At 39.2% G+C, this 6,881-nt stretch overlaps 1 protein-coding gene across 6 annotated transcripts in view; it reads left to right on the top strand.

Moving 5' to 3' along the window:
• The first annotated feature begins 605 nt into the window (after nt 1–605).
• The window catches only part of foxp1b (forkhead box P1b), a 536,506-nt gene continuing 530,230 nt past the window's right edge, over nt 606–6,881 (top strand). For 5 of the 6 annotated variants that reach the window (XM_061923944.2, XM_061923948.2, XM_061923943.2 and 2 more), the window contains exon 1: nt 612–896. The gene's annotated coding sequence lies outside the window, so the exon portion shown is untranslated. Of the gene's footprint in view, nt 897–6,881 lie in introns of all 6 variants that reach the window. The other variant, XM_061923947.2, reaches the window with a different exon arrangement.

Raw genomic sequence — 6,881 nt, 5'->3', positions numbered from 1 at the left:
CTTTCTTCTTCTTTTGTCAGTGTGAACGGTGGAGTTATTAACTGTAAAAGTCAATAAAATATATTTGTAAAAAAGAAAAAAAAAGTTCCAAGGAAAACCTATTTGGTATCGGCAATACTGTACACGCCATGTATCGACTTTGTATCGGCTCGATACCACCATATGCAGTATCGCCCGCTCTATCTATCGCTAAATCTACATTCCGTCCAATTTAAATAATATTGTCAAGTTTTATTATTACGTCAAATATAAGAGAGGCTTTCGGACATAAATTATTAAAAAAAAAAAAAAAGTAATAGTGATATTTTTTCCTCTGGTGTAATCAGCCCCTCTCTCTCTCTCTCTCGGCACTTTCGCTAAAACTATCATCACATATTTAAAGAAGCTGAATGGTAGTAGTAGTAGTAGTAGTATTAGTAGTATTAGTATTAGTAGTAGTATTAGTAGTAGTAGTACACACTAGATAGTACTTACTTACTGAGTAGTACTTGAATTGGCTGCCTCGTTGACACGGCAGGTGGATGTGACGTCACGGATGTGGAACATCAAAACAACAACATCCAAATCCGCGCTTCTTCCCCATTTTTCTTTTTCTTACCGTATTTACCGCCTAATAACAACACACACAAAAAGGGGAAGCCTGCGTCTTTTCTCCCCCCCTCTCCACGACATCTACCGGGACGAGGAAGCGTTTTTGTTCCCCGACGTCGTCCCTCCTCCTCGCCAAGTTAGTTAGTTAGTTCGCGCTCCGCTAACTACTGTGAGGCCGGCGGAGTAATCTTGTTGGTGTTTACGTTGGGGATTTTTTTTTGATGTGGCACGAGCTCGCGCGCCTCGTCACCTGGACCTAGGAAGTTGTGCTCCTCCGCGGGTGCTCTCCGGCGAGTCGCGTAATGGTAAGTTTCTGCTCTTCCACACTCTTCAAGTTTATTATAAGCTAATTGCAGGGGGGGACTTGCGTGCTCGGGTATCTTTTTCCTTTGTCGTCGCTCACAAAGTATGTCCGGAACAAAACACAATTAAAAGCACCTGTGCGCCGATAATCGTAAATAAAAGGCGTGCTATTTTACGTGACAAACTATGGAGTTGCTGTAGTGACAGCGGCGTGGTGCTGCTCTTCTAGAAAAGTTTGGCAAAGTTTTTGTTGAGCGATTAATGCACACTTCTTAAAAAGTGCACGTCCAATTCAGCTCGGATGTAGCATCTTCGCGGAAGTTTGCTGTGATTCACAACCCTCCTGCAAGTGTTTGCACTGCACAAAGTCATTCCGAAAGTTAAAACATCAATTTTCTCAACGGCAATAAGTGTTTTCCTCGTTCAAATTGTGTCCAGAGTATATAGCAAAAGTGTTGGACAACAAGTATAGATAATAATAATTGTGTTAAAAGTGATTTGAATAAAGTAATGGGAAGTGTTAAGTTATACTGCATACATAGAGCACGCTGTCACTTCCTGTTCAGAGCAAAGTAAGTTTCAAAATAAAGGCACAGCAGTAATGTTGGATTCTAGCATCGCAGGCGAAATGGGTTTGATGTCCTTTTTTTTTGCTGGGGAATCATAAATGGTGTTTTTTTGTGTGGCATTGGATTGCGTCATTATCTATTTTGTTGATATCAATATGTATCGCGATAGACATGCAATGATATCAATAAAAAATGAAAATTAAATTATGTACCGTGTTTTCCGGACTATAAGGCGCACTTAAAATCCTTTAAGTTTCTCTTCTGGGGAAAGTTTGGCAAAGTTCTTGTTAAGCAGAGGGAACAATTCTCAATTCTCACGTCCAATTCAGTTCGGATGTAGCATCTTCGCGGAAGTTTGCTGTGATTTAGTGTGAACTACAACCCTCCTGCAAGTGTTTGCGCTGCACAAAGTCGTTCCAAAAGTTAAAACATCAATTTGCTCCACGGGAATAAGTGTTTACCTCGTTCATATTGTGTCCAGAGTATATAGCAAAAGTGTTGGACAACAAGTATAGATAATAATAATTGTGTTAAAAGTGATTTGAATAAAGTAATGGGAAGTGTTAAGTTATACTGCATACATAGAGCACGCTGTCACTTCCTGTTCAGAGCAAAGTAAGTTTCAAAATAAAGGCACAGCAGTAATGTTGGATTCTAGCATCGCAGGCGGAATGGGTTTGATGTCCTTTTTTTTTCTGGGGAATCATAAATGGTGTTTTTTTGTGTGGCATTGGATTGCGTCATTGTCTATTTTGTTGATATCAATATGTATAGCAATAGACATGCAATGATATCAATAAAAAATGAAAATTAAATTATATACCGTGTTTTCCGGACTATAAGGCGCACTTAAAATCCTTTAAGTTTCTCTTCTGGGGAAAGTTTGGCAAAGTTCTTGTTAAGCAGAGGGAACAATTCTCAATTCTCACGTCCAATTCAGTTCGGATGTAGCATCTTCGCGGAGGTTTGCTGTGATTTAGTGTGAACTACAACCCTCCTGCAAGTGTTTGCACTGCACAAAGTCGTTCCGAAAGTTAAAACATCAATTTTCTCAACGGCAATAAGTGTTTTCCTCGTTCATATTGTGTCCAGAGTATATAGCAAAAGTGTTGGACAACAAGTATAGATAATAATAATTGTGTCAAAAGTGATTTGAATAAAGTAATGGGAAGTGTTAAGTTATACTGCATACATAGAGCACGCTGTCACTTCCTGTTCAGAGCAAAGTAAGTTTCAAAATAAAGGCACAGCAGAAATGTTGGATTCTAGCATCGCAGGCGGAATGGGTTTGATGTCATTTTTTTTATGCTGGTGAATCATAAATGGTGTTTTTGTGTGGCATTGGGTTGTGTCATTGTCTATTTTGTTGGTATCAATATATATCGCGATAGACATGCAATGATATCAATAAAAAATGCGTCCGATAAAATATATGCCGTATTTTCTGGACTATAAGGCGCACTTAAAATACTTTAAATTTCTCTTCTGGGGAAAGTTTGGCAAAGTTCTTGCTGAGCAGAGGGAACAATTCTCAATTCTCACGTCCAATTCAGAGTGGGATGTAGCATATTCGCGGAAGTTTGCCGGGATTTCTTGCAACAACCCTCCTGCAAGTGTTTGCACTGCACAAAGTTGTTCCAAAAGTTAAAACATCAATTTGCTGAACGGCAATAAGTGTTTACCTCGTTCATATTGTGTCCAGAGTATCCAGCAAAAGTGTTTGACAACAAGATTCAAGATGATTTATTGTCAATTCTTAACATGCACAAGACACATAAGAACTGAAAAGTATATTTTCGGCACAGTCCCACTAAGAGCAGACATACGTTACAGGGAGACAAGACAAGACCGCCGACGGCACAGCCATTTTTACGGCGCTCCTTAAAAAAAAGATGAGAAAAAGGTGATATTGGGAAAGGGGGGAGAGTAAAAAAATATCAGTCAAAGGCTGGATCCGCAAGAGGGGGTCCAGACCGAGTCCAAGGGAAAAAAACTCATTTGCAATGCAAACATAAACACGTTACATTTAGTCACAACAAACTTGCAACAGAGGGAGGGGGAGTTGGAGCGACCGCCCTCACCAGAGGCAAGACAGAAAGAACAAGTATAGATAATTGTGTTAAAAGTGATTTGAATAAAGTCATGGGAAGTGACGTACAGTGTTTAGTTACACTGCATACATAGAGCACGCTGTCACTTCCTGTTCAGAGCAAAGTAAGTTTCAAAATAAAGGCATGGCAGTAATATTGGATTCTAGCATGGCAGGAGGAAGTTTGATGTCATTTATTTTTGCTGGTGAATCATAGATGGTGTTTTTATGTGTGACATTGTCTATTTTGTTGATATCAATATATATTGCGATAGACATGCAATGATATCAATAAAAAATGCGCCCGATAAAATATATACCGTATTTTCTGGACTATGAGGCGCGCTTAAAATCCATTGAATTTCTCTTCTGGGGAAAGTTTGGCAAATTTCTTGTTGAGCAGAGGGAACAATTCTCAATTTTTACATCCAATTCAGAGTGGGATGTAGCATCTTTGCGGAAGTTTGCTGTGATTTAGTGTGAACTACAACCCTCCTGCAAGTGTTTGCACTGCACAAAGTCGTTCCAAAAGTTAAAACATCAATTTGCTGAACGGCAATAAGTGTTTACCTCGTTCATATTGTGTCCAGAGTATCCAGCAAAAGTGTTTGACAACAAGATTCAAGATTCAAGATGATTTATTGTCAATTGTTAACATGCACAAGACACATAAGAACTGAAAAGTATATTTTCGGCACAGTCCCACTAAGAGCAGACATACGTTACAGGGAGACAAGACAAGACCGCCGACGGAACAGCCATTTTTACGGCGCTCCTTAAAAAAAAGGTGAGAAAAAGGTGATATTGGGAAAGGGGGGAGAGTAAGTGTTTGCACTGCACAAAGTCGTTCCAAAAGTTAAAACATCAATTTGCTCTACGGAAATAAGTGGTCTGGTAAGCAGGAGGTGGTCGTGAAATGGTTAGGGACACGCTAAACGGCCAATCGCGTAACAGTATCAACCATCTCTTTTGGTTGCACCATCTCGCTGACGATTTTCTTTACAGAGCGAAATAAATAAAAAATGAGCGCTGTGGAGAGCGAGTAAATAATGGATACAAGAGGAAAAGTCACCTTCACAGTATGCCAGTTTTTGAGGTATTTTCAAACGGACCGTAGTCCTTCGCCGCGCTCATCCTTTCTTGTCAAAACACGTCCGTTCCCTATTCGGGTGTACGGAAACAGGTAGGAACTAAAGAGCAGGACTGTGCAACTATAAAAAATGACAAATACTATAAAACATGTACTGTTTTTAAAATAATAATTTGGTTCAATAATAACTACTGCACAACATTATTTCATGGTACTAAACCTGCAAATACTTGGTATTCTTAGGTTTCTTTAAATTTATATTTTCACACTTTTCACTATTTTGTTACACTTTATTAGGCATTTCTCACATGTTCCTTTTTTTTTTTTTTTTTTTTACTTTAAAGTGGTTATTGGTAAGTGTTTATTGTACTTTTAGAATTCTGTTTACATTGGCTGACTGTTTTATATGCTTGGATTGACATGTCATTTAAATTCTGCCTTGATAGTTTCGGGGACTATAAATCAGAGGAAGATTACAATATTCTCTCTCACAATATTACGCTAGATCCACTGCGGTCCTCTCCAAGGTTTCTCATTGTCCCATTGAGTTGAGTTTTTCCTTGCCCTGATGTGGGATCTGAACCGAGGATGTCGTTGTGGCTTGTGCAGCCCTAAAACACTCGTGATTATTTAGTGAACATTTATTGATTGATTGATTGATTACCGTATTTTTCGGACTATAAGTCGCAGTTTTTTTCATAGTTTGGCCGGGCTCCAGTGCAACTTATATATGTTTTTTTCCTTTTTTACTATGCATTTTCGGCAGGTGCGACTTATACTCCGGTGCGACTTATACTCCGAAAAATACGGTACATTAGAAGTAAAAATGGTAACATTTATAATATTTTTCTCCTGGTCTATATTCCCATAGGTCATAAAACATATCATCATATCGACCAATATAAAAAACGTATATTGTGATACAGATTTCAGAACAGTCCTAGTTACCTGGGATACTAAGTACGGTATGTCATTATTGGGACTTAGTAAGTCAATATTTTGACTTAGTAATTTACTAAGTCAAAATAATGACAAAATAATGACTTACTAAGTCAAATTAATGACTTACTGTAAGTAAGCGTTTGCAATAAGCGTTTGAAAAAAAGGGTTAAAAGTGGGGCCACATGCTGACATATGTTCAACTCCATCCATCCATCCATTTTTCTACCGCTTGTCCCTTTTGAGGTCGCGGGGGGTGCTGGAGCCTATCTCAGCTGCATTCGGGCGGTAGGCGGGGTACACCATACTTGCCAACCTTGAGACCTCCGATTTTGGGAGGTGGGGGGAGGGGAGTGGGATGGGCGTGGTCGGGGTGGGGCGGGGGCGGGGTTAAGAGGGGAGGAGTATATTTACAGCTAGAATTCACCAAGTCAAGTATTTCATATCCATCCATCCATTTGCTTCCGCTTATTCCCTTCGGGGTCGCGGGGGGCGCTGGAGCCTATCTCAGCTACAATTAGACAGACAACATTCACACTCACATTCACACACTAGGGCCAATTTAGTGTTGCCAATCAACCTATCCCCAGGTGCATGTCTTTGGAGGCGGGAGGAAGCCGGAGTACCCGGAGGGAACCCACGCATATATATATATATATATATATATATATATATATATATATATATATATATATATATATATATATATATATATATATATTTTTTTTATATATATATATATATATATCTAAGAAATACTTGACTTTCAGTGAATTCTAGCTATATGTATATATATATTTATTTTATTATATATATATGTATATATAAATAAAATAAATACTTGAATTTCAGTGTTCATTTATTTACACATATACACACACATAACACTCATCTACTCATTGTTGAGTTAAGGGTTGAATTGTCCATCCTTGTTCTATTCTCTGTCACTATTTTTCTAACCATGCTGAACACCCTCTCTGATGATGCATTGATGTGTGGGACGCACAAAAGTGATTTCATCAAATGCATTAGAGTCTGGAATCTTCCATCTCTCCCTAGCATGGCCCAAAACCGGTCAATCTTTGCTTCCTGGGGAAGATCTTCAGTGCCAAGCACTTGGTAGTCCACTACTTCTTCCTGGAGGCTATCCAGGTCCAATCGCAGCTGCGGCTTGGAACTTACAAGCTGTTATGAGAGTAGCGTATGTGTGTGTGTGGCCCTTTAATAGGTGAGCATGTGAGGTGAGTGACGTCAGTGAGTGTGTGGGCGAGAGAAGAGAGGGAGCGGTAGCGTGAGTGCG

The sequence above is a fragment of the Nerophis lumbriciformis genome, linkage group LG28 (assembly GCF_033978685.3).
Source record: "Nerophis lumbriciformis linkage group LG28, RoL_Nlum_v2.1, whole genome shotgun sequence".
Classification (NCBI taxonomy): Eukaryota; Metazoa; Chordata; class Actinopteri; order Syngnathiformes; family Syngnathidae; genus Nerophis; species Nerophis lumbriciformis.
This window is presented reverse-complemented; position numbering and strand designations above follow the sequence as displayed.